This window comes from Leucoraja erinacea, chromosome 3 (assembly GCF_028641065.1).
Source record: "Leucoraja erinacea ecotype New England chromosome 3, Leri_hhj_1, whole genome shotgun sequence".
NCBI lineage: Eukaryota > Metazoa > Chordata > Chondrichthyes > Rajiformes > Rajidae > Leucoraja > Leucoraja erinaceus.
The window spans coordinates 97342656-97369797 of record NC_073379.1 but is presented as its reverse complement, the minus strand read 5'-3'; the positions used below and the strand labels follow the sequence as shown (position 1 = coordinate 97369797).

The window sequence follows — 27142 nt, the reverse complement described above, 5'->3', positions numbered from 1 at the left end:
GTCTGCCTTCGGCACCTGTTTACACAGTCTGCCTTTGGCACACTGCATTTCGTTGTCTCTGTACTGTACACTGACAATGACAATTACAGTTGAATCTGAATCTGAATCTGTTTAAGTCAAGCTGCCCCCAAGGCTTTCCCCGCATCACGTGGCTCCGCCCCCACGTGTCATCATGGTCCCTCCCCTCGTGTCGCTGGGGCTCTCCCCGCCGCGCGTCATCAGGCCCCGCCCCGACGCGTCACCCACTGCCAGCCCGCCCCCGCAAGGCGTCCGCGAGGGGAGTCGGAGACCGAAGCCGTTGGTGAGTGAGTGCGTGCGTGAGTTTAAACCGTTCCCTGACAAACTGTAAACTGGAGCTGATTGATGGTCGGGGTGGGCGAGCGGCCGCCGGCCACGGTGTGTGTGTGTGGGGGGCAACTCCCGGCACTGGGGGAGAGGCCCTGGGTGATCGCAGCTTCCCGGGACTTCCTTGGGCTGAATGAAAGAAAGGTCTTGGTGGGGATGGCGACTGGCTCCGACCGAGCACCGGGATGGTTCATGTTGAAACTTACAACTTCCCCGCACAACAACTCCGCAGGCAGGCAGGCAGGCAGCCACTCCGCGTTGAAACTTCATCGGAGGAGAGATGAGAAGAAGAGAGGCGAAGAGGAAGAGGAGAGAGAGATGGAGCAAGGGAAGGGAAAGAAAGAGAAAGGGGGTGGGCACAAAATGCTGGAGTAACTCAGCGGGACGGGCAGCATCTCCAGGGAGAAGGAATGGAATGGGCGACGTTTCGGGGTCGAGACCCTTCAGAAGGGGGAGGTAGAGAAGAGAGGAGGGAGAAGTTGGGAGGCGAGAGAAAGAAGAGCAGGGATGGAGGATGGAGGAAGGGGGGGGGGAGGTTTAGATGGGAAGAGTGTGGAAAAAGGAGCGGAGTTTGAGGAGGTGGGAGAGAAAAGGGTGAAGATGTGGAGGTGGGTGGGAAGATGAAGGGAGATAGGAGCATGGGAAATGGAAGACAAGGAGGAGGAGAGGATGGGGAGGTGAAAGTGGGATGAGGAGAAGGAGAGAGGCAGGAGGATGAGAAAAATAAAAGAACGAGGAAGGATGTAATGAAGGGGGGTGGGGATGTGGAAATGGAGGAGGCAGAAGGGGGGAATGGAGGAGGAAGGGGAGGAGGAGGACGAGGTTGGTCAGAAAAAAGGAAGAGTAGGAAATGGAGGACGTGAGGAGGTGGATGGGAGGAGGAATGAAATGAAGGGAGCAGATGGAGAGGGGTGGAGGTGGGTGGGAGAAGGCAGAAGAGAATGAGAGGGGAGGGGGAGTGGCAAACATAGGTAGAAATGGAGCAGGGAGAAGGGGAGGAGATGGAGAAGGGAGGTCGAGATGGGGAATGGGGAGGAGTACATGTACAAGGGGGAGGATATGGGAGAGATGAGATGGGCAAGGAAGAGGAGGAAAGAAAGATGGGGAGGAGTTGTGACGGTGAAGTAGAATGGAGATGGACGAGGAGGAGGCAATGGAGAGGAGAGGATGTTGAAGGAAGAGGAGAACGGGGAGTAGGAGCAGGTGGGGAGGGAGATGGGAAAGGAGGAAGCGAAGGGTGGAGGCGGTGGAGAGGGAGAGCAGGTGAAATGGGGAAAGGAGATGAAGGTGGGGTGAAGGGGATGAGGGAAATGAAGAAGGAGAGGAAGAGGAGAATGAGGATAGGAGAAGTAGGGGTGGGTGAGGGGAAGGGTGGACTTGGAGGGGGATGGTAGGAGGTGGAGGTCGAGGAAGGTAAGGGATGGAGAGGACAGTGAAGAGGAGGGTAAAAATAGGAGTGGAGGAAGATGGAGAGAAAACAGGTTTGGGAGCAATACTTGAAGGTAGAAATGAATGGTTTTGATAAGGAAAAGGAGAAGGGGGTGGAGTGAAGGCTGAGGGGGATAAGAGGGTGTAATGGAAGTGTGGAGGCAAGTGTCATTGAAGGTGGAGGAGGGAAGGTGGGTGGGTAGAGGGGGATGAGGAGTATGTGGGTTGGTTCAGGATGAGAAAGCTGGATGAGGAGGTTGAGGGAGGGTAAAAAAGGGAAGGGAGGGGATTCATGCGAGGGTAGAAGGGGAGAGTGAACCAGAGGTGATAAGAGGGAAGGGAGGCAATAAGCATTGGAGATGGAGCATAATAAGATGGGTGGAAGTTGAGGTATTGGCAACAGCTGGTGGGGGATGTTGGAAAATGTCACTGTGTGAAGGAGGGACTGGGAAAAGGGAAATGCAGTTAAGGAATGGTGACTGCATGAATGAGAAAACCTTTTACCTCAGAACCACTGATCTTTTAAACATGCATATTTTAGTATTCTGTAATGCATTCAACTGATTCTGATGGTTGGGTCACTTGTGCTTTCTGATTTAGACCTGAAGGTTTGCTCTTAGAATAAGAGGACACACAGTGCTTGCCAGCTTGAGATTGATTGATTAGTGGACTGAGGCGAGCATTTGTTTGAGAATATTTTATCTGTATTGGAAAACTTGAATTTGTTTCCCTTTGACTGTACCTGATATTGGATTACCAGAATAATGCTTACACAGTAATGTATTTAAAGCCTGATATATATATACTTTTGAATATGACAATGTCAAATCAGTTTTAATTGTATGCGTTTGTGAAATTCCTTTCATCTGAATGCTGTTCCCTCTGGAATCAAAAAGAATTGTGTTTGGGTTTAGGCTCATGGGAGGCATTAGAATCAGCATATCTTTTATGTGTTTTACAGTGCCCATGTTCAGTCAACCGTGTGAATTTTGTGCAGCCTGTAGATTCTTTTTAATGGTTGCCCGGAAACAGAGCACAGTTTTGCTTTAGATCGAAGCCTGCCTGTCTGATATGGAGTGGGTTGTGGCACCACTGTCGCCAAGCTAGCAATTTGTTATCCAACTGGATAAATTGCCGTACAGTGCTGCAGAAAATGCATCCATATATTGTTGTTTTTGCAGTGCTGAAATCTGGGAACTTCTGCTATTCTATACAGTTAATGTAATTTTGCTTTCTTAATTCTGAATGATGAAAAAAAAAGCAAAATTATGTTTTCTGAATGGGTTATTTCACCAAAGTGGTAAATAGAACAATAAAGACATTTGGTATGGAATGAAAGATTTCTGAGCATGCAGTAAGAAATTATGTCAGGTTTTGTTTAATAGGTTTGACCTTTTGCACAGAAATTCATCTCAGATAAATATGCACCGTGGTATATAATGGGATGCCATTAAACAGACAAATGTAGCAAAATAGGAGGAGTAAGAAGTCATTTCGTCCTTTGAGCTTGGTTTGCCGTTCAATACACTCATCAATCTCAGTACTAAATTCCCATACCTCTTCACGTCTTCTGTGTTTAGAATTCTGTCAATCTGCTTAAATACATTCAGATGCTTGGTTTCCACAGCCTTCTGTCACACAGGATTACTGAAGTTCATCGCATCACATGTGAAGAAATCTCTCGTCATCTCAATTTTTAAGTGTTGTAACCCATAATTTGAACGTGATACTGGTTCTAGACAGACCAAACAAAAGAGACACCCTCCCCACATCCAGCTTTTCCTGTTGAAATTTTTCCTGTTTCTTGTTTTCCTGTTTAATTCTTCTAAACCCCAGTTGAAACAGGCATCGTCAAACAAACCATTCCCTATATGACAGTCTTGTCATCTCAGAAATCAGTTGGTAAACCTTGGTATCATACGTTAAGACCAAATCTGCACAAGATGCACCAGGTATGTCTCACCAAGGCAGTGTTAAAAGCTAACATACTATCTGCCACCTTTACATACTGTACCTGCTTGTTTGCATTCAGTCATTTGTATGCGAGTACAACAAATCTATCCCATTTTATTTATTTTTTCTTACTAAACTGAATAACTTCATGCCTATCCATGTCATTACTGAGTCAGAATTTGTTTTCTTAGCCCTTACCCACCTGAGGTTTATCGGTGTATCCACTACGCAACAATATTTTCGAGTTCTAACACGTGTTATTATAAAACCTGATGTTTTTTTTAAAAAGTCAGTCTGCTGGTTTGCACTGAGTTTGCACTGACTTCCTCTCAATTCATTGTTTACTTTTGATAAATCATGTAGACACATAATTTGAATGTTTACTTTTGGACATGATGGAAATCTTTGGCTGTTTTCTACTAATTTAGCAATATAAGTAACAATCTTTTAAAGTAATGTAAATGAATAATATTTGTACCTTCATTTAAAAACAATAGTTCAACAATGTTCTTTTCATACGATAAATTTGACATCGCTATCTTATCCTGAGCATTGATCTAGTGCCAGAAGTTAATAATTCTGCAAGTTAATAATTCTGCAACTGTTCTTTAAACAAATAAAGAACAGTTTGTATGTGAAGTTTTTTGCCATGTTGCATTTTAAGCTTTTCCTCCATCTGCTTTTAACAACATTTCATCTTGAGGATAGTTAGGACAATTTAGGGAAATAAACTCAGGGGGATTTATTTTTCACCTTTGGTTTTGATAAGGTCCCGCACGGGAGACTGGTGACTAAAATTAGAGCACATGGTATTGGGGGTAGGGTGTTTAGATGGATAGAAAATTGGTTGGCAGACAGGAAGCAAAGAGTAGTAGTGAACGGGTCCTTTTCAGAATGGCAGGTAGTGGTGAGTGGAGTGCCGCAAGGCTCGGTGTTGGTGCCGCAACTGTTTACCGTATATATTAATGATTTGGAACAGGGAATTAGGAGCAACACAAGCAAGTTTGTGGATGACACAAAGCTGGGTGGCAGTGTGAACTGTGAAGAGGATGTTAGGAGGGTGCAGGGCGACCTGGACAGGTTGAGTGAGTGGGCATAATATAGATAAATGTGAGGTTATCCACTTTGGCGGCAAAAACAAGGGGGCAGATTATTATCTCAATGGAGTTGGGTTATGTGCAGCGAGACCTGGGCGTCCTTGTACATCTGTCACTGAAAGTTGGCGTGCAGGTACAGCAGGCAGTGAAGAAAGCTAATGGAATGTTGGCCTTCATAACAAGTCAAGTCAAGTTTATTCGTCACATACACATACGAGATGTGCAGTGAAATGAAAAGTGGCAATGCTCGCGGATTCTGCAAAAAAACTACAAAACAGAATGGAACAGAATCAGTAATTACATATTTGTGGGGGAGAAAAAGAAAAAAAGAGCAATTTAAAAAAGACACCACACAACAGTAAATTTGTACAGTAAAGTTATTCCCTGGTGAGATAGGAGTTTACAGTCCGAATGGCCTCTGGGAAGAAACTCCTTCTCATCCTCTCTGTTTTCATAGCATGGCAACGGAGGCGTTTGCCTGACTGTAGCAGCTGGAACAGTCTGTTGCTGGGGTGGAAGGGGTCTCCCATGATCTTGTTGGCTCTGGATCTGCACCTTCTGATGTATAGTTCCTGCAGGGGGGCGAGTGTAATTCCCATAGTGCGTTCGGCCGAACACACTACTCTCTGCAGAGCCTTCTTGTCCTGGGCAGAGCAGTTCCCAAACCAGATTGTGATGTTTGCGGAGAAGATGCTTTCCACAGCCGCTGAGTAGAAGCACTGGAGGATCCTCAGAGACACTCTGAATTTCCTCAATTGCCTGAGGTGGTAAAGGCGCTGCCTTGCCTTGCTCACCAGTGCGGCAGCGTGTGATGTCCATGTCTGAGATGTGGACTCCCAGGTATTTAAAACAGCTCACCCTATCCACAGTATCCCCATTTATCTTCAATGGTGTGTACGTCCTCGGATGATGTGCCCTCCTAAAGTCCACGATCAGCTCCTTAGTTTTTTTTAACATTCAAGAGGAGGCTGTTGTCCTGACACCAGAGTACCAGATCAGCCACCTCCTCCCGGTAGGCCTTGTCATTATTTTTGGTGATTAGGCCCACCACCACAGTGTCATCAGCAAACTTGATTATAGAGTTGGAGCTGAACCTAGCCACACAGTCATGTGTGTACATGGAGTGCAGTAGGGGGCTGAGGACGCAACCCTGGGGGGATTCTGTGCTCAGGGTGAGGGACTTCGATGTATTTCCTCCCATCTTGACTACCTGGGGCCTGGCAGTGAGAAAGTCCAGGACCCAGGCACACGGGGGGTGTTGAGCCCTAATTCCAGCAGCTTCTCAGCAACTCTGGTGGGAACTATCGTGTTGAGGGCTGAACTGAAGTCTATGAACAGCATCCTCACATAGCCCCTCTTCTGGCTGTCAAGGTGAGAGAGAGCAGTGTGCAGAACCTGGAAGACCGCATCGTCCGTGGATCTGTTCGGACGGTATGCGAATTGTAGCGGGTCCATGTTGCGAGGGAGGAAGGCGCAGATGTGTTTCTTGTATAAGAGTAAAGAGGTTCTTCTGCAGTTGTATAGGGCTCTGGTGAGACCACATCTGGAGTATTGTGTACAGTTTTGGTCTCTTAATTTGAGGAAGGACATCCTCGTGATTGAGGCAGTCCAGCGTAGGTTCACGAGATTGATCCCTGGAATGGCGGGACTGTCATATGAGGAAAGATTGAAAAGACTAGGCTTGTATTCACTGGAGTTTAGAAGGATGAGGGGATATCTTATAGAAACATATAAAATTATAAAAGGACTGGCAAGCTAGATGCAGGAAAAATGTTCCCTATGTTGGGCGAGTCCAGAACCAGGGGCCACAGTCTTAGAATAAAGGGGAAACCATTGATGACTGAGGTGAGAAAAAACTTTTTCACTCAGAGAGTTGTGAATTTGTGGAATTCCCTGCCACAGAGGGCAGTGGAGGCCAAGTCACTGGTTGGATTTAAGAGAGAGTTAGATAGAGCTCTAGTGGTGGAATCAAGGGATATGGGGAGAAGGCAGGCACGGGTTATTGATTGGGGGCGATCAGCCCTGATCACAATGAATTACGGTGCTGGCTCGAAGGGCCGAATGGCCTCCTCCTGCACCTATTTTCTATGTTTCTATGTTTTGATCAGATAAGTATTTGGAAATTATTGAGTGACATATTTCCCTAGTACTCAGCCCAGAGACTTGTTTGACAGCTTTTTGAATGTTTGCATAAGAAACTGTGGAACCATGCTGACTTACTATGTATATTACCAAAAGTCTGATATTGACCACTTCCTGTTGTTGTGTATATTGATTTTAGAGAAAAAACGCTGCCACTTATGGCTGTGATTTTTGGCTATCTTATTCAGATGCCCCCTCCGCTGTGCAGGACAAGATGATTTTTCCCCATTGATGACACATAAAAGAGTTATTAGTGTTTTAAAAAATGTTGAGATTCTCTCTCCTGAAGGCCCTTTCCGGAGGGACTATAAAACATGGAAGTGTTGAGTGCCTCAGTCAGTGTCTGCATGATGGGGGAGCGAGAGGGTCACGTCTCTCAGTCCGAGCTGTGAGTGACACTGAACACGAATGTCTACTAAACTGTGAGTGGTTTTACTGACCTGTCAGTGCCCTTAATGTGGTTTGAAAATATAGTTTGGAAATGCTAAAGCTGTGTTGCCTTTGGTTTGGAAATGCTTTAGCTGTGTACCTTTGGTTTGGAAATGCAAAACTGTGTTGCCTTTGGTTTGGAAATGCAAAACTGTGTTGCCTTTGGTTTGGAAATGCTAAAGCTGTGTTGCCTGATTAAAGTTGCCGTGCCTAATTAAAATTGCCTTGCCTAATTAAAGTTGCCTTGCCTTCTATAAAAAGTCTAATCTTGACCTCTTACTGTTTGCGCTGTATATTGATTTTAGAAAAAAATGTTGGCCATCTTACTCGGAGTTCCCCTCCGCTCATTAGGTGCCGAGGATTATTCCCATCGATGAAAAATAAAACAGTTATTAGTGTTTTAAAAAATGTTGAGATTCTCTTTCCTGTCAATCATACCATGAAGGCCACGTCCCTTCTGGTGGGAGGGGCGAGGGACTATAAAACCCAGAAGTGTGCGAGTGGCTCAGTCTCTGCAAGATGGAGGAGGGAGAGGTCATGACTCGCTGCTTTAGTGGTCGTGCACCCTGCTTGAAATTGTATGAAACTGCACTTGAATTTGGTGGCCTTGCACCCTGCTTGAAATGGAATTCCAAGGAATAGCCGTGAGTAAACTGCCAGCCCACCAGCCGTGAGTGAGTGAGCTGCCAGCACAACAGGCTTGAGTGACTGAGCCGCCAGTCCAAGAATCTATTCAGCCCCCAATGTCCCTCTGGAAACCAGTTCCGCCCACAGCACCCATACTAGCGCTCCAGAAAGCCCCACCACCCCCACTGGCCACTAATATTGGAATTGGTGGAGAGGTGGAATTTTGCAGTGGGGGACCAGACCTCCCGTGTGATGCTGGGACCTAACGGGTCCCACTTAGTCTAGTTTATAAATAAAACTAGAGACTGGAAAAAGTTTCTCCTACACATGATGCTTTGTATATCACAGGTTATGTGCAGCATTCCTTTCCCAAAACTCTGGGAAAAATAAACAAAAAAACTAATTCAGAAGGGGAAATTATTAGAGACATTCCTTTGATTGCCCTCTCCCAAAGATTCTGTGCTGAAAGTTTAGTGTAGCTGCAACCATCTGTAAGAAATTATCTCGGCTCCAGATTGAAATGAATCTAAATGCAACTCCAGGGAATTCCAGCTATAAGCTATCACCAGAAATCTATTCCAAAAGGTTGGATTCCTCTGAAAAATGAACCACATTGTGACAGTAAGCCTGAAGTTGGACGTACATCGAATAATTGGGGCACTGATCTTCAGTGAAAATGTCAACAATAATGGAGGTTGGCATCTGAATGCACACATGCAACTCAACTACTCATTACAATTTCACCTGCACATACCTTTGGACAAACATATTCCTGAGCTGCATTCTTTTCTATTAACAGTTATAGCTTTTATAAATACATAATCTTGGTATTCCTCGAGAGATTTTATTGCTCTTAATAGGTTTTTGGTCTCCCTTCTAATAGATATGCAAAACTCTAAGATTGACATATGATCTACTATGTGGCATTTTTCAAAGGAATGAATTCCTCCAATATCCTCATACACTCTTCCCCACTAGTCTTGTTTCATTCAACATGTCTAAATTGTGATCCTGATCTTACATACCTATTAAATTGAGAAAAAAAATGTCAGTTCTAATTCTAGTTCTATTTTTCTTCTATGCTTTTCTAATGAGTTCCACCACTTTTGGGTTCAAATTAGAACTTATGTTGGTCCCATCAAGTTGGTATTGAATCTAATGGCTTTCCTCTCCTGATTTTTCAGAGCCTCTATCACTTGCCAGATGAGATTAAAATGGACTGATTTGTAAATGTCATTTGAAAGGAGCACAGTGGTGAGTTAGTCGAGCCACTGTTTGCAACTCAACCTTAGTCCCCTGTGCTGAATGAGTTTGCATGTTCTCTCTGTGACTGTTAGAAGGTTAAATGTACCACTGTAAATGTGCCACTGTAATTTGTGATTTTTTGTGATAGTGGCCTAATCTGGAGTAAACGGGTAGGAATTATGTTAATATAAACAGCATTAGCGTAAATGGTTAGGGTGGATTTGGCGGGCCAAAGGTCCTATTTCTGTGCTATGTGACTGTGACAAAATGGTCTGCTTTGAAGTGAATAAGTGATGCCAATGCCCTCAGAGTAATTTGTGTTTTGCAATTTAGTAAGATATTAAAAACTGATTCGGAACGTAGAATTGTTGCTCACTTTCTATCAAAGCATTAAAGTCTGAAAAGGATAATCAAATCAATTTATTGGGGATGGGAGCATCATTCGAAAGACCCGTATTTATTGCCTATCTCTAATTAACTGTAACAGTGTAGTGGTGAACTGCCTTCAACTGTTGTCGTTCCAGCAAATGGTGCTGTTGGACAGGTAGTTACAGAATTTCATGCTCACTATATTGAAGAAATTGTAGATATTATGATGTGTGAATGCATTGCTAATGTTCTGATGACTGAGGCCTAAGCACTTGTGTGTTCATCAAATTAACAACAACAAATAGTAATACGTTCCTTATTCTGCAAATAAGATGCTGCGTACTTCCTGGCGTAATGGTCCTCACTTCCTGACTATAATTGCACGATATACGCATGTTTTATCATATTCTCAAGTTGTTTATCTAGAATAATGTGATGTACGATGACTGTACTATTACTCATTCACATATCCATTTGAGCTGGTTGCTATACATCTGTGTTACATTTGTAAAATTCAAAAATAGCTAAAATTGCAAATTAATTTCATATTAATGGCATACATATGCATCATCTGTTATTGAGAATATATGGATGCTGAGTTGGTTGGAGTTTTACCTATGATGTGGAATGCGTATTTAAATATGTTTTATTTCTCCTGTCATGTTGTTAATGGTGATAGTGCAAGCAGCAGCAACATCCCAAAATATGTTGTATGCATCACAATATTTAGTTGGTGTGCAAACCTGAATTAATCCAGCATTGCCATTGTGGGGAAAAGGGAGGAGGAGGAAGAGGAGGAGCCCAAGGGCTAGGGAGGGTTGGGAAGGGGATGAGAGAGCAAGGGCTAACAGAATTGTGAGAATTCAATGTTCATGCCACCAGGATGCAGACTCCCCAAGCAGAATATGAGGTGCTGTTGCTCCAATTTACGGTGGGCCATGGAGGAAGCCCAGGACAGAGAGGTCGGATACGGAATGGGAGGGGGAGGGGCAGTTGAAGTGCTGAGCCACCGGGAGGTCAGGTTGGTTAAAAACCCTTCCAAAGGTGATGTAGAGGAGACATAACATTTTCTGCAACTAAAGTGGTCCAGCAGGAACAACTATTTTTCTAGGTTTTTTCAAATTGGTGCAGAGAATACAATACAATACAATTTATTTGTTGTCATTTGAACCCAGAGGTTCAAACGAAATTTGGTTTCTGCAGTCATACAAACAAGAAGAAGAACCAAGACACAACACAATTTACACGGACATCCATCACAGTGAATCTCCTCCTCACTGTGATGGAAGGCAAAGTCTTATCTCTCCCCGTGCACTCCTCATTCTCCTCCCGATGTCAGAGTCCAAGCCCCCGGCGGGCGATGGTAAATAAGTCCCGCGGCAATTATAAAGCCGCGCCGGGTGATGCAAGGCCGCGCTCCGGGTCTTGGTGTTGGAGCCCCCGGCGTGCGCTAACAAGTCCCGCGGCCATTTAAAGCCGCGCCGGGCGATGTAAGGCCCCGCTCCAGGTCATCCTCAACCCCGCAACTCGGGCGGGAGAAGTCGCCATTGCGGAAGCCCCGAAAAGCGGTCTCCCAGCAGGGACCCGCGGGCTCCCGGTGTCACCGTCCACCGGGCCGGCGGCTGGAGCCCCCGAATCTCCTGGGTCGGGCCGCAGCAGCGCGCCACCTCCCGCTCCGAACTCGGCCAGCTCCACGATGGTGGGTAAATCAGCAGCTCCGCGACTGGAGCCCCAGGTCGTTCCGGTTGGAGGTCGCTCCACGGTGCTAGGTCCCAACGACAACGGAGACCCGACAGAGAAAAGGTCGGGTTCTCCGTGCAGGGGAAAGATTTTAAAAAGTTTCCCCACCCACCTCCCGCCCCCCACACACATACCCAGTTTTAAAAAAAACCAAAAAAACTACATACAAACGAGACAAAAAAAAAAAACAACAGACGGACTGCAGAGGCCGCTGCAACATGAGTCGTGCCGCCCACTCCACTTTTATGTCGTAATATCTTGAGGTTTTTAGGACACTGCTACATTTGGGAAATCAAAGAAGCTGTTTTAGAGAAAGAGCAAAGAGACGGTGCATGCCCGGCATTTGCTAGGATTGTGGGCTTTCTCATGCAGCAGGGAGGCAGGCTCGGAAGGAACTGCAGATACAGGTTTACACCGAAGATAGATACAAAATGCCGGAGTAACTCAGGCAGCATCTCTGGATCCTTCTGCCAGCATTACTCCAGCATTTTGTGTCTATCTTAGGCATTGATTGAATCCATATTGGTCTTTGTGAACAAAATAAGAATCCTGAAATATTTCACAACCACAAGGACTTGTATTCTCCGAATGTGCAGCTGGTCTACACCCACATATATGGAAGATTGTGATAACCAAGGGCAATCAGGAGTTAATTTTGTGCCAGACCACTGTGCCTCTCTCTGATCAATCATGTGAAGCTGGGCTAGCTCTATGGAGAAAAGTATTATCCTTTTACTGCCACTCCGTAGCCTGTGCATTTCATGTGTTCACATTAAGCAGACAATGATACTCTTAAGACATTTTAATAGGCTAGGATTATCATTTGATAACATTTTTCGAGAACGCCTTCTGACTGCCTGAGTACCTTCAACATTTCAGTGTTTCAGCATACTGAATGTTTTTCTTTACCACATATTTTGATCCCTGCACAATTCTTTAATAAAACTTTCCTCCCATTAAAAGCCCTTTACCACCCACACAAAGCATTTTAATTTATTTTTACTTTGCAGTGTTTTACCTGCATGTACAGTGCCCTCCATAATGTTTGGGACAAAGACCCATCATTTATTTATTTGCCTGTACTCCACAATTTGAGATTTGTAATAGAAAAAAATCACTTATGGTTAAAGTGCACGTTGGATTTTAATAAAGGCCATTTTTATGCATTTTGGTTTCACCATGTAGAAATTACAGCAGTGTTTATACATAGTCTCCCCCCCCCCCATTTCAGCCAATCAGTAAATTTTCCTTTTAACAGTTTGTGAATATGTTTTTGACTAAGTTTAATCTTGCAAATATTATAAGTTTAGTTAAGTCCTAATAACATAGAAACATAGAAAATAGGTGCAGGAGTAGGCCATTCGGCCCTTCGAGCCTACACCACCATTCAATATGATCATGGCTGATCATCCAACTCAGTATCCTGTACCTGCCTTTTCTCCATATCACCTGATTCCTTTAGCCACAAGGGCCACATCTAACTCCCTCTTAAATATAACCAATGAACTGGCCTCAACTATATTCTGTGGCAGAGAATTCCAGAGATTCACCACTCTCTGTGAAAAATGTTTTTCTCATCTCGGTCCTAAAAGATTTCCCCCTTATCCTTAAACTGTGACCCCTTGTTCTGGACTTCACCAACATCGGGAACTTGGATAACCAGGATGCTCTAATAAGTATAAATGTAAGCATTATTTCCAGTGATTATGTGAAGTACAGTTGAGACTTTAGGTGCTTGCTGGATACTGATTTGTTCCATTGGGTCTTTGTAGCCTGTCATACCATTCAGTAACTCGGTCTTGGGGCTGAGCTATATCTCAGCTCCATTAACTTGCATTTGGTTCACATCCCTTGATAGCCCAAAAATCCATTGATTGTGTTCTCCGCCATTTCCATTGACTGCATCCACAGCCTTGGTGGGGGTTCAGATTTCTTGCACTCTTTGTGCTAATGATTGGTTTGTGATTTTACTTCTGACTAATCTGTCTACAATTTTATGGTTGTGCTCTTGCATGTTCAATTTCTCCACCAGAACAGAAAAATCTAAAAAAACTCTTTTGGTGCAACTCTAAACGCCCTGTTAAGTTTAATCGGCCATCAAATCTTGCACTCAAATGAGAGTAGGCCAATTTAATGCGGTTTGTTCAGAAAGCTTAGCCGTTAACCACAGGACTCACTTTAATCAAACTGCACTGCATCTTGCCGTCCTGTATGCCTTTCCTGAGAGAAAATGTCCAGACTGAACACTACTTCAGAGAGTGTTGTAAAATACGATATACAAAAATTCATAATCTCTTTTACTCCTCGTATGATTTAAAAAAAAACTGATTTTAGAACTTGTCCACTTTTTAAAAATAATTTGCGGACATGGAAGTTTGGAGATCTCTTGGATCTCCTGTCTTTCAGTGACATCATGGCTAATTTGCAAACTAATTCCAATTTACCTGCCGCTCTTAACTCCTATGGTTATCTGAAATCCAAAAATGTTAGATTAAAAATGAACAATTGATTTGACAATGATTATTATTGACAAGAATTCCAATCAAACTACCTTGGAACTCTCTAAATTCAAGGAATTCTTGCATGAGTTTGTTCTCCCCATATAATTTAAATAATTGAGCATTTATTGCCCTAGTTCCTGTTTTTTTCCATTCAGAAATCGCGTCCATCTTGCATCCACATTGAATATCTGGAATTCATCACATTGAACACCATTTACAGGAAGGAACTGCAGATAGAAACATAGAAAATAGGTGCAGGAGTAGGCCATTCGGCCCTTCGAGCCTGCATCGCCATTCAATATGATCATGGCTGATCATCCAACTCAGTATCCTGTACCTGCCTTCTCTCCATACCCCCTGATCCCTTTAGCCACAAGGGCTACATCTAACTCCCTGTTAAATATAGCAATGTTGGTTTAATGTTATTATGTGTGAAATGTTTTACGTTTCATGTGCGATGCTCCGGTATTCCCTGGGAAACATCTTCTCATTTTGCACTGTGCAACTGTTGCTTTGCAAGATGACAATAAAGGTTGATTTGATTTGATTAAACCTAAGATAGAGGCAAAAAGCTGGAGTAACAACAGGTCAGGCAGCATCTCTGGAGAATAGGAATAGGTGACGTTTTAGGTTGAGACCCTTCTTCAGACTGAGTCATGGGAAAGGGAAACGAGAGATATAGACGGTCACAATGAGATTCAGAACAAATGAATGAAAGATATGCAAAAAAGTAAGGTCAAGGAAACAGTCCATTGTTGGCTGTGGGCTAGGAGTAAACGAGTTATACGAGCCAACAATGACACTCACCAGGACGACAGTGAAACTAGTACAATGACTAGAGCAGGGGAAAGGATGGAGATAGAGGGGATGAAAGGGTTACTTGAAAGAGTAATCGATTTTGACACCGCTGGGTTGTGAGCTGCACGTGAAATATGAGGTGCTGTTCCTCCAATTTATGTTTGGTCTCGCACTGACAAAGGAAGTGTCTGGGAATGGGAAGGGGAATGAAGTGTTTAAGAGGGAACTGCAGATGCTGGAGACTCGAAGGTTACACAAAAAACTGGAGAAACTCAGCTTTGCAGCAGATGGAGCGAAGGAAATAGGCAACGTTTTGGGCCGAAACCCTTCTTCAGACTGATCGGGGGGGCGGGGGGTGGGTGGGGACAAGAAAGGGAAAAGGAGGAGTAGCCAGAAGGCTGGGGGATGGGAGGAGACAGCAGGGGGCTGAGGAAAGGAGACAGCAAGGACTAACAAAATTGGGAGAATTCGATGTTCATGCCCCCGGGGTGCAGACTCCCCAAACGGAATATGAGGTGCTGTTCCTCCAATTTCCGGTGCTGCTCGCTGTGGCCATGGAGGAGACCCAGGACAGAGAGGTCAGGCGGAGTGGGAGGGGAGTTGAAGTGCTGAACCGAGTCAGCTTGGTTATTGCGGACCGAGCGTTCGGCGAAACAATGCCCAAGGTCTCACCGATATAGATCTGCTGACATCTAGGGCAGCGGACGCAATAGATGAGGTTGGAAGAGATGCAGGTAAACCTCTGTCGCACCTGGAACGATTGCTTGGGTCCTTGAACGGAGTCGAGGGGGGAGGTAAAGGGACAAGTGTTGCATCTCTTGCGGTTGCAAGGGAAAGTGCCCGGGGAGGGGGTGGACCGAGAGGGAAGGGAAGAATTGACAAGGGAGTTATGGAGGAGCGGTCTTTGCGGAAGGCAGATATGGGGGGAGAAAAGATGTGGAGAGTAGTGGGGTCAGTTGGAGGTGGCGAAACTGACGGGGATTACTTTTTGTAAGTGGGTGTGAAAGAGGACTAGGGGGATCGGCCCTTGTTGCGACAGAGCACTGGGTTGTATGGAAGAGACCCTGGTGCACATTTATGGTGGAAGAAAAATAAGGACATTTACTGGTGTGGAACGCCTCATCCGTGGATTTAGACGGATGTTTGGGGTCTCGCTCTGACAAAGGAAGTCCTAGCCATGGGGTCATGGGTTTATAGTGTAGGGGAATGAAGTGTTTGGCAACTGGGAGATCACGTAGGCCATTTACAGGAACCTGGATTGTTCCGAAAACCCATTTGTTTGCCATTGGGCTCACCTGGGCCCCTGTTACCCATGGTCTATTGAAAGCTTACATTGTTACTCTGTAATGAATAATGAAGTGAATTAAAAGTGTTTGGTTAAAAATAGATAAAGAATCTGTGAGTCTGCCGCCACTAACATCGTGTGAGTGCCAGGTTATCAAACGTTTTTCTGTGGTATAATTTTACCATTGTTAACTTCTCTCTTTTATCTGCAGTACATAACGTCTTTCCCAATATAATACCATCCGTAAACTGGATATATAATCTTCAACCAAGATATTGATAATATAATAAAAATCCAATGGTCTAATCATTGGGGAACATCTTGGAGGTGTTACATTTCATCATTGATATCTGCCTTCGCTGAAAGGTGTTTTCTGAGATTTGTGAAATGTCAATGTTTTCCAGTGTCTTGATGTCAGCCTTTATTGCCAGTGGTGCAGCAAGGGCAGTTTGGTGGACAACCTTGTGGTGTGGTTGTTGAATACTTGGCCCGATCTGTGATGGATTCAGTGAACGTGTCAACAATGATGGAGCTTGATCTCTAAGTGTGCACACATGCAACTTATCTACTCATTACAATTTCATCTGCACCTACCATTTGGAAAACATTTCCCTTAACAACACCCTTTTTTGTGAACAGTTATAGTTTTTTATAAATGCATCATCCTGATGTCCCTTGAGAGCTTTCTTATTGCTCCTAACGGATTTTTAGTCTCCCTTTCTTATCTACATGCAAAACTACAAGGCTGGTATTTTTCAGAGTGAATGCCTCCAATATCCTCAAATATACTTTTCACCACCAGTCTTGCTTCATTCAACATGTCTAAAAACAAGTTGTAGGTAATTTGTCTGTGGAAATTGGTTGCTGTATTTGTCCATGAGTGACAATTTGAGAAGGGTTAACAAAAATCTGTTCAATAAAATTTAAATCTCTGATAATGAGTATCACTGTATAACAAAGTTTTTATCTGCTTCAAGAAAGTGGAGGCATATTACTTTTTATTGAATCATTTAGATCACATTTCAGACAAAAAAAGAATTTGCTGTTGTAGCAACTTAGCCCCAAGTTGCGAAAAGGGGAAGTACAACGGGATCTGGGGGTCCGTGTACATCAGTCTGTGAAAATAAGCATGCAGGTACAGCAGGCAGTGAAGAAAGCGAATGGCATGTTGGCCTTTATAACAAGAGGAATCGAATATAGGAGCAAAGGGGTCCTTCTGCAGTTGTACAGAGCCCTAGTGAGACCACACCTGGAGTATTGTGTGCAGTTTTGGTCCCCTAATTTGAGGAAGGACATTCTTGCTATTGAGGGAGTGCAGTGTAGGATTACAAGGTTAATTCCTGGGATGGCGGGACTGTCATATGCTGAGAGAATGGAGCAGCTGGGCTTGTACACTCTGGAGTTTAGAAGGATGAGAGGGGATCTCATTGAAACATATAAGATTGTTAAGGGTTTGGACACGCTAGTGGCAGGAAACATGTTCCCGATGTTGGGGGAGTCCAGAAGCAGGGGCCTCAGTTTAAGAATAAGGAGTAAGCCATTTAGAACGGAGACAAGGAAACACTTTTTCTCACAGAGAGTGGTGAGTCTGTGGAATTCTCTGCCTCAGAGGGCGGTGGAGGCCGGTTCTCTGGATGCTTTCAAGAGAGAGCTGGATAGGGCTCTTAAAAATAGCGAGTCAGGGGATATGGGGAGAAGGCAGGAATGGGGTACTGATTGGGGATGATCAGCCATGATTACATTGAATGGCGGTGCTGGCTCGAAGGGCCGAATGGCCTACTCCTGCACCTATTATCTATATCTAACAAATAAATCTGCTTATGATGAAATTGAAATTACTTAGCAGACAATTTGAACCTATTGTGATTTTCTGTGTTTTGAATATGTGAACTTGTTTGAATATATTAGAAAAGTGACATGCTAAATACGCTGTAAGTTTAGAAAAGTAAAGTGGTCTTTACTTTGAATTCTGCAGCAACTTTTTGTGTCTACGGTTTTGCATTCATTTAAATCCATCTGAGTAGAGCATCCTTTCTTCTGGAAGATTAAGATGGCCCAGTGATTTGTTTGACCGGGAGCTCCACAAATCATCTTGCCTCTGCACCATGACTGTCTGCTGCTTGGACCCTTTTCAATTGTCAACTCAAGGCTTAACTTCATCGCTCACCTTGCCAACTGAGATGCATCCTATACAAACTCCCAGTATGTTCAACCCTGCCTTCCACAAAGGTTTATTCAGTAATGCTCTTGATTATTCTTGTGTTAAGAGCCTGTCCCACTTTCAGGACCTAATTCACGACCTCTGCCGAGTTTGCCCTTGACTCGTACTCGCAGCATGGTCGTCACAAGGTCATAGGAGGCCGTAACAGGTCGTGATGCTAGTCATAGGTACTCGTGGCATCAAGTAGGTCGGGCCGTTTTTCTAGCCTGATGAAAAATGCCCACGAGTAAAAAAGGTTGTGAATTAGGTCGTGAAAGTGGGACAGGGCTGAAGAAGGGTCTCGACCAGAAACGTCACCTATTCCTTCGCTCCTAGATGAGTTTCTCCAGCATTTTTGTCTACCTTCCATTTTTCCAGCATCTGCAGTTCCTTCTTAAACCTTCTCGAAGCCTCTTTTAATATCCTTTAATCCTGGGACTTCATATGTCTGTTCAACTACTGAATAGTCAACAACTTTGAACATGCTTTCTGATTTCCGACCTTATGTTCTGCTATTTCACTAATTATTCTCCCTTTTTTTAAATAAAATATCAGCTTGCCATCCTGTTAGATTCCCTTCATAACTGACAATGAAAGCTCAGTCGTGTTTTGTTGCCTGGCAGCCTGTAAAAATTGCAGCGAGGAAATGGGCCGTTTGTCATAACCAGTCTGTCATTGTAATTGGTAGATCAAAAATATGTACCCGACAGCTTTGCATATCTCTGAACATCTGTTTGCTTTCATTCTCGAACCATTCAGAAGTATCAAAGTTATCGTTGCTTCAATTCACTAATTCTAGAAGTGCAATCCACAGGTGCACAAAACCTGGATATTTAAAAATGAATTATCCTGCTCTCTAACCCAAGTTCATTATCTTCATCGTATAGATTCACTCTAGGCCCACCTATTATGGACATGCGTTTCTGTCCATTCTGACACGTTTCTTCAGAATGTTATGATCAGTCTTAATTGATTATAATTTTTCCACACCTTGATCCTAGGAAGCCATGTAGTTTGTCTATACTGCAATCCTTCCAAGACTTTTGCTGTTATCCTTTGACATTCCACAATTGGAATTACCCATATAATCATTACTTTTTTTAACTGAAATGTCATGTCTCACATATACTAAGGCATCGCATCTGCCAGTTCTGTTCTCCAAAAGTCACCGTTAATCTATCCTACACTACCAAAATGTAAGATGCCAGCACGTGGTGGTAAAGATGAGATTGTGGGAAATTGAACTAGATAAGGGTAATTAATCAAGACAGTAGAAGGCTGAGGGGTGACTTTACAGGGAGATATAAAATCATTAGGGGTATATATAAGGGAAATAGCCACAGTCCTCTCCGCAGGTTAGATGAGTCTAAAACTAGAGGATAGACAAAATTGCTGGAGAAACTTAGCAGGTGAGGCAGCATCTGGAGCTAAGGAATAGGTGACGTTTCGGGTCGAGACCCTTCTTCAGACTGATGTGTGAGGGGTAGGAAGAAGAAAGGAAGAAGCGGAGACAGTAGGCTGTGGGAGAGCTGGGAAGTGGAGAGGAAGGAGGGAGAAAGCAAGGACTACCTGAAATTGGAGGTTAATGTTCATACCACTGGGGTGCAAACTACCCAAGCGAAATATGAGATTCTGTTCCTCCAATTTGCAGTGGGACTCACTCTGGCCATGGAGGAGGCCCAGGACAGAAAGGTCGGATTCGGAATGGGAGGGGGAGTTGAAGTGTTGAGCCACCGAGAGGTCAGGTTGGTTTTTGCGAGCTGAGCGGAGGTGTTGGGCGAAGCAGTTCATAGTTCACACTGCCACCCAGCTTTGTGTCATCTGCAAATTTGCTAGTGTTACTTTTAATCCCATCATCTAAATCATGAATAGATATTGTAAATAGTTGTGGTCCCATCACCGAGCCTTGCGGTACTCCACTCGCCACTGCCTGTCATTCTGACAGGGACCCGTTTATTCCTACTATTTAATTACTGTTTACCAATCAATTCTCTATCCATGTCAATACCCTACCCCCAATACCATGTGCTCTCATTTTGCCTACTATTGTCCTGTGGGACCTTAATCAAAGGCTTTCTGAAAGTCCAGATACACTACATCCACTGGCTCTTCTTCATCCATTTTACTTGACACATCCTCAAAAAATTACAGAAGATTAGTCAAGCAGGATTTCCCCTTCATAAATCTATGCTGACTTGGACCAATCCATTTACTGCTATCCAAATGCGCCGTTATTACTTCTTTAATAATTGACTCCAGCACCTTCCCATTACCGATGTCAGGCTAACTGGTCTATAATTCCTCGTTTTCTCTCTCTCGCTCGTTTCTTGAAAAGTGCGATAATATTAGCTACCCTTCAATCCACAGGAGCTGATCCTGAATCTATAGAACATTTGGAGAATGATCACCAATGTGTCCATGATTTCTAGAGCCACCTCCTTGAGTACCCTGGGGTGCAGACCATCAGGCATTTAAAAGACACTTGGACAGGTACAGGGATAGGAATGGTTTAGAGGGACATTGGCCAGGCAGTGGGATTATCTGGGTTAGCTACGGCATGGACTAGAGTGGCCGATGGGCTTGTTTCCATATCGTACATCTCTCTAACCCTAAAGTAAGGAATCGATTGAAAGATTAATTGCAAGGATTGGTTTTACAGTATTTTGACCTGAAGTACTTCCCATTAGCTTCACAATTATAAATATATTTCAGAATAATTACATTGACGATTCCTGATTCTAGCTTGCATCTCTAACACGTCTTTGATGCTGATATCGTCACAACCTCAGAGTGGATGGATTATAAGACGGTTTCTATGTTCAATCAAATCGAGTTCAGTGTCTGAAGCCTTCGGTGGTTGTAAAAACAATTAACGGATTTAGTCTCGCAGTACCTAATACGGTTGCCATAGTTTCTCCTGCAGCAAAGTCGGAGGTGGTGATGTCAGAGAGAGTGTATGTCTGATGCCAGTGTTCAGCTTGCAATGACTCACTTGTTTCAAAAGAACTGACAATCCTTCTGCAACCTCTCTTTCGCACTTGATGGCTTTTACCTTTGAAGAGAATGAATTATTTTCACTGCCAGAGCTTTATGTTCAGTGTACTTCATGTATTTTTAAAAATCATTGTATGTTATCTACAATACCTATTCATATCGTGCGTAACATTGCATTGAATCCCAGATCGTTTTTTTTGCATGTTATAATCCAAAGACCTTGAAACTGTTGAAAAAGTGTGCTGTACTGTTAAATTCAATCTACAGGCATTATTTAGTTGGCACGGCAGTCACATAATAGTTCTCATCTTTAACTTAATGAGAATTTATTGTGAATCTTGATTATTAATGATAATTTTCCATTGTTTGTCTGTAAGCTCTGAATGTGTCAATGGACTGATAAATGTAAGGCATTTTAAGATAAAGTGAAATACAGATATTATTTGATCAATGGAAAAATATTTCAGTGTGGAGTAAATAAGGTACAGGACAAAACAATAGGGAAAATAAAACAAAATGTGCAGGAAATAACCAGGAAAATTCTGTTGAGAATGAAACGGTTAATATTTCATGTTGATCGTCTTTTATCAGAAATAAAACCAGATAGTTGATGAAAGATAATGAGAGGAATGCGTACAGGGAGGTTAAATTGCTTACATTTTGTGATGTTTTTCCCCCCTTTCATCTTCAATGTACATCTCCAGAAAAAATCAGCCATGATCAACAAGCCTTCACTCATTCTCAACCTGCATCACCTTCGCTTTACTCCATGATCGGACTTCATTCTCCATCCTATAACATTCACCTTGTTCTCTACCATTACCCCCTCTTCTTGGGGATTTAAAATACTTTTCCAAGTTCCAATGAAAGTCCATCTACAGGTACAGTACCTGTCCTGCTTAGTGTTTTCATTTTTATTTGTTTTTTCCAGCAGCTGCAGTTCTTTCATTGTACAATAACAATTCCACTGGGATACTGGCTCATGTTGACTGCTTCATGATTACATTGTGGTACATGCTGGATTTTATAATATACGGCACCAAGTGGGACCCGTTGGGTCCCGTCCCCTCAATGTGCGGCTGCGGTGGGGGGGGAGGAGGGGGGGAGGCGGCCTGCAGCATCACACACACACACACACACACGTGCACACACACACACACACACACACACACACACACACACACACACACACACACACACACACACACACTCACACACACACACACACACACGTATTGTACTGTATATCTTTATTGTCATTTCCAGAGTATTCGCATACCCAGAGGAAACAAAAAAACGTTGCTCAACCAGTGTCCATTCAGTGTGCATGAAAAATAAATAGAAATAAAAAAAAATACATGTATCATGAACAGATTTCTAAATTGTATCATGAACACTCTACTTTCAACAGGCTGAGTGCATTCGCGATACTTGGCAGGGGGCAAAGTCCATTTAGCAGTCTTATAGCCTGTGGGAAGAAGCTGAGGAGCATCCTGCTGGTTTTGCAGCTAATGCTCCTGTACCTCTTCCCAGATGGCAGGATGGAGAAAATGTCATGCGATGGGTGGTAAGGGTCTTTGATGATGGAGATGGCTCTGCTGATACATCTCTTCCTGTATATGTCCAGCAGGAAGGGGAGTGGAGCACCAATAATCCTCCTGGCGGTCTTCACTATCCTGTCTAGTTGGTGCCGTTCGTACGCCTTGCAGCTCCCGAACCAGGAAGTGATGCCGTAGTTCAATGTTCTCTCGACAGTCCCCCTATAAAAAGTCCGTAGGTGTGTAGTGGGGAGGCCTGCTTTACGTAGTCTTCGGAGAGGGTGAAGTAGCTGCTGGGCTCTCTTGACCAGAGCTGTAGTGTTGGCCGTGGACGTCAGGTCATCAGACAGATGTAGTCCTAGGAACTTCATGCTGCTGACCCTTTCCACATCAGGTCGATGTGCGTCCCCGCCCTCCGTCAACCACCGGTTTTTCCCACGTTAAGAATGAGGTTGTGGGATTTGCACCAACCTGTGAGCAGCTCCACCTCCAACCTGTGAGCAGCTCCATCCTCCCCCTCCATCCACACACACTCTCTCTCTCTCTCTCTCTCTCTCTCTCTCTCCCCCCCCCCTCTCTCTCTCTCCCCTCTCTCTCTCTCCCTCTCTCTCTCTCTCTCCCCCCCTCTCTCTCTCTCTCTCTCTCTCTCTCTCTCTCTCCTCTCCTCTCTCTCTCCCCTCCTCTCTCTCCCCTCCTCTCCTCCTCTCTCTCTCCCCCCTCTCCTCCCCTCTCTTTCCCCCCTCTCTCTTCTCCCCTCTCCCTCTCTCCTCCCCTCTCTCTTCCCCCCTCTCTCTTCCCCCCTCTCTCTTCCCCCTCTCTCTCTCTCTCTCTCTCTCTCTCTCCCCTCTCTCTCCCCCCTCTCTCTCCCCCCTCTCTCACTTCCTCTCTCTCCCCCGCTCTCTCTTCCCCCTCTCTCTCCCTCTCTCTTCCCCCTCTCTCTTCCCCCCTCTCCCCTCTTCTCTCTCTCCCCCCTCTCCCCCCGCCTCTCTCTCTCCCTCTCTCATTCTCCCCTCTCTCTCTCCATCTCTCCTCTCCTCATTCCTTCCTCTCTCTCCCTCCCCCTCTCTCCTCTCCCCTCCCTCTCACCCCTCCCTCTCTCTCTCTCCCCCTCTCTTCTCTCTCCCCCTCTCTCTCCCCCCCTCTCCCCCCCTCTCTCTCTCCCCCCTCTCTCTCTCTCCCCCCCTCTCTCGCCCCTCTCCCCCCTCTCTCTCCCCCTTTCTCTCCTCTCTCTCCCTATTTCTCCACCTCTCTCTCTTCCCCCCCCTCTCTCTCTCCCCCCCTCTCTCCCCCTCTCTCCCTCTCTCCTTCTCTCTCTCTCTCTCTCTCTCTCTCTTCCCCCCTCTCTCTCCCTCTCTCTCTCCTCTGCCCCCCTCTCTCTCCCCCTCTCTCTCCCCCCCCTCTCTCTTCCCCCCCCTCTTCCCCCCTCTCTCTCTTCCCCCCCCTCTCTTCCCCCCCCTCTCTCTTTTCCCCCCCCCTCTTCCCCCCCTCTCTCTCTCTTCCCCCCTCTCTCTTCCCCCCCTCTCTCTTCCCTCCCCCCCTTCTTCCTTCCTCCCCCCCCTCTCTTCCTCCCCCCCCCCTCTTCCCCCCCTCTCTCTTCCTCCCCCCCTCTCCCCCCCTCCCCCCCCCCCCCCCCCCCCCTCTCTCCCCCCCCCCCCCCTCTCTCTCTTCCCCCCCCCTCTCTTTTTCCCCCTGAGACCCCCCCCTCTCTTCCCCCCCCCCCCTCTTCTTCCCCCCCCCTTTTTCTCTCTCTCTCTCTTCCTCTCTCCCCCCCCTCTCTCTTCCCCCCCTCCCTCTCTCTCTCCCCTCCCTTCACCCTCTCTCCCCCCCCCTTCCTCTCCTCCCCTCTCCCCTCCTCTTTTCCCCCCCCCCTCCCTTCTTTTCCTCCCCCCTCCCTCCTCTCTCTCTCATTCCCCCCTCCCCCCCTCCTCTGTTTCCCCCCCCCTCTCTCTCCCTTCCCCCCCCTCCCCTCCCTCTCCCTCCTCTCTTTCCAATTACTCTCCCTTCTCTCCCTCCCCCCCTCCTCTTCTCCCCTCCCTCCCTCCTTCGGGGAGACCCCTCATCCCTTGCCTTCTTCTCCCTCCTTGCCATTCTCCAAACATAGACTCATAGCTCCACACCCGTTTTTCTGAACACTTTCGCTCTGCCAGCGAAGGCCTATTGGATCTTCTGGTCACTAACCATTTTAACTCCCATTCCCATTTTTATATCAACCTTTCTGTCCTTGGCCTCCTCCATTGCCAGAGTGAGGGTACAAGTACAGCATCTCATATTCCCATTGAGTACCCTACAAACCCATGGCATAACATTGAATTTTCCAATTTCAAGTAATATCCTCTCCTCCACTGCCCCCTCGCCTCGATGCACACACATTTCTCCCACCATCCAATCACCCTATTTCTTTCCCCTTCATCATATGCTAATTTCCCACCCCTCAACTATACTTGTTCCCCCGCTAACCTTTTATCCACCCTTCTTTCCCCATCCCCACTGTTTCACCCATATCTGGGGTGTCGGGTATTATGGGGAGAAGGCAGGAGAAGGGTTAAGAGGGAGAGAGAGATCAGCCATGATTGAATGCCGTAGATTGATGGGCTGAATGGCCTAATTCTGCTCCTATCACTAATGACCTTATGACATCCCTTCCTCCGGCTTTGCATTTCACTCCTCTGCTTTCTCCTGTCTCCTTTTCACATCTGTCTTATTTCTACCTGTCGGGCCTCCTCTCACCTGGATCCACCTCCTCTCACCTGTACTCGCCTATCATTTGCCAAGCTTTGCCCCACTTCCAACTCTCTTCCAGCTTCCCTCTCCCACTCCATCAGTCTGAAGAAGGGTCCCAATTCAAAATGTCAACTGTACCTAACTCCACGGATGCTGCCTGATCCACTAAGTTCCTCCAGCACTTTACTCAAGATTACAGTACCTGCAGATTCTTGTGCCTTCCAAATAAAATTATCAAAACCAATTTTAGGGTTATTTTAGTCACAACATATTTAAAATGTTGTTTCCCGCTATTTGACTTTGGTTACTTTAATTTTTTTTATTGATTTCGATGTAACATTGTTGGTCAATATGAATTGTCAAACTTTTTCACCTTTTGGGATTTTTCACATTAAATAGTTGTTGACTTTAGAATATGTAAGGTTATTGTGCCTTGGGCTTTTAGATCAAAACTACAAAACTAAGTTGACGTCAAAGCAACATTCTCTCTGTGCCAAATTATTTTTGGAGTAGTGTCCTTGGATGTCTGTTCTAGGCTTAGACTATCTTATTTGTTCCTTGGCAACAGTGTATTTCCATCCTTGGTCACTATCTGAGGACAAGCCAGATTGTCTACAACCAGACTTTCTATAATACTGTCTTATTTAATCACAAGATGAACTTTCAATCACGCAATCACGCAATTGCTTCATCATCCATTTTGTCATGTCAACAGGAATGTCCAGTTAAGATTTCATGAAAATATTACATTTACTTCTTGCATCTCATAATTGTACAGAACTTACAATGCATTATTTGAACAGTACAACACCAAATGTTCATTTGCTTTTAAATTGGTGTGCAACTGATGCAAGTTATGAAAGAAAATGTTTTAAAAGAATTTTGCATTCCACAAATGTATTGGGGGGATGGATAAAACATGTTGGATTTTCTCCTTTGCTCACAGGTTACCGATCCACTGCTCATGGTAACTTGCTCTATTAAAGGTGATTTTGGCTCATCAATTAGACACGGGGCTTCCTGGAATCCTTGTGCAACGCAAGGCATCCTGGAATAAACACCATTAAAATTTCCACAGTGTTGCTAAAGGAACTAACAGCTCTCTTGGCTTGCGTTGCTGAGAGAGTGGTTAATAACATCCGTTACCCAACTCTCAGTCCATGCTAATGTATAACCACAATCCAATGTGTTTTAAAAATCAAAATACACCTCACAGGTTTGCGACTTGTCTGACTGCTTTGATATTTCTTCAATGAACTATTATGAAGTTTAATAAAAAATACTTATACGCCATATTTAGATATTTAAGTAAACTCTGTTAATAGAGAGTTTAAGAAGGAACTGCAGATGCTGGAAAATCGAAGGTACACAAAAAAGCTGGAGAAACTCAGCGGATGCAGCAGCATCTATGGAGCGAAGGAAATAGGCAACGTTTCGGGCCGAAACCCTTCTTCTGAAGAAGGGTTTCGGCTGAGTTTCTCCAGCTTTTTTGTGTACCTTCTGTTAATAGAGAGTTAGATATAGCTCTTTGGGGGTTAACGGAATCAAGGAATATGGGGAGAAAGCAGGAATGTGCTACTGATTTTGGATGATCCGCTTTGATGATATTGAATGGCGGTGCTGGCTCGAAGGGCCAAATGGCCTACTTCTGCACCCATTTTCTATGTTCAATACAGAAAACTTTCTTCCTGAATGTGAAGTATGATCTAACTGTTGTTGGGGGGGGGGGG

The 27142-nt window shown here is 44.8% G+C and overlaps 1 protein-coding gene across 1 annotated transcript in view; it reads left to right on the top strand.

The window, feature by feature from the left end:
- The first annotated feature begins 226 nt into the window (after positions 1-226).
- pam (peptidylglycine alpha-amidating monooxygenase) overlaps positions 227-27142 on the top strand; it is a 181215-nt gene continuing 154299 nt past the window's right edge. Inside the window, exon 1 of the mRNA XM_055633263.1 lies at positions 227-301. The gene's annotated coding sequence lies outside the window, so the exon portion shown is untranslated. The remainder of the gene's footprint in view (positions 302-27142) is intronic.